This window comes from Geospiza fortis, unplaced genomic scaffold (assembly GCF_000277835.1).
Source record: "Geospiza fortis unplaced genomic scaffold, GeoFor_1.0 scaffold658, whole genome shotgun sequence".
NCBI lineage: Eukaryota > Metazoa > Chordata > Aves > Passeriformes > Thraupidae > Geospiza > Geospiza fortis.
In genome coordinates this window covers 23,606-24,777 of record NW_005054674.1, presented here as the reverse complement: position 1 = coordinate 24,777, position 1,172 = coordinate 23,606, and positions in this window count along the sequence as shown.

The following is a 1,172-nucleotide window of genomic DNA, read 5'->3' as shown; positions in this document are numbered from 1 at the left end:
TATATTCCTTTGGGTTTCTTTCTTTTGGCTGAATTGCGGTGATTTAGCCTTATTTCTACTCTGGGAGAGCGGCGGAATCGCTGCCGGCCCGGCCCAGCTCTGGGGAGCTGGCTAGAAATACATGGAAGAGGAAACAAAAAAAAGGCAAAACCACCTAAATCCAGTAATAAACCCAAAAAAGCAGCTCCTGGCGTTGGCCCAGGGAGCCTTTCCTGGCCAGAGAAGCGCTGGATCCATGGACACAACCTCCCACAGCTCCATTTGGGTGGGAAGAGCAGAGCACGTCGGGGGAAGACAGCAGAAAAAAACAGCCAAAATGAGATAAAATAGGGGAAAAGGGGATTTGAGGTGCCAGCTGGAGCGAGGGGAGCGGCCATGGGGGAGGGGATCTTGGGGGGCAGTTTGGGGTTTTTTTTCTCTTGGAGCCCCCCAGGAGGCGTTGGGTGTTTCCAGGAAAGCGGGACAACGCCGGCATCTCTCCCGAGCCCCCTTCCCATCTCTGTGTGTATAGACATGGCTGTGTGTACATAGCTCAGATTCGGTTGGGTTTTGGGTTGAATTCTGTAGAAAATGGGCAAATTGCTTTTTTTTCTTTTTTTAATTTTTATTTTTAAACCACAAATAGGGGGAAAAATATCCTGAATTCCTGGTACTTCCAGCTTTGCTGCCCCAGAGGGGCTGATGGAGAACGCGATGATGGCTGTACAGACAGAATATTGGAAGTCTTGTACAGCGCCCCAAAACCCACTGGAAATACCCCAAATGGCTGGGTCTGGAGCGGGTGGTGCTTCCAGGGCAAGTTCAAACAGCTTCAGTTCTTTTTGCCCTAAAAAATACAGAAGAAAATTCGGATTCTCCTGCCTTGTTTCCAGGCAATTTGGGGGCAGTGGGGGTTGGCTTGGGGGGCCTCGCCATGGCTCCTCATGTTGGTGAAAAAACCAACCCAGCCCTTCACTGGCCTCTTATAAAAAAAGCAAAATGTGGAAAAAAATCGCAAAAAAACTGGAAAAGATTTTAAAAGAGCAGCTGAGGGAGCACTGGGGGTAGGCAGGGTGGTGCACTGCGGAGCTCAGCAGGTATTCCCAGTCTGGGCTTCGTGGATGCTCCCAGATGTTCCTGCAGGGCGAGGCCCTCGCCCTCCTCGCCCTCCTCATCCTCGCGGAGCCGGTAGA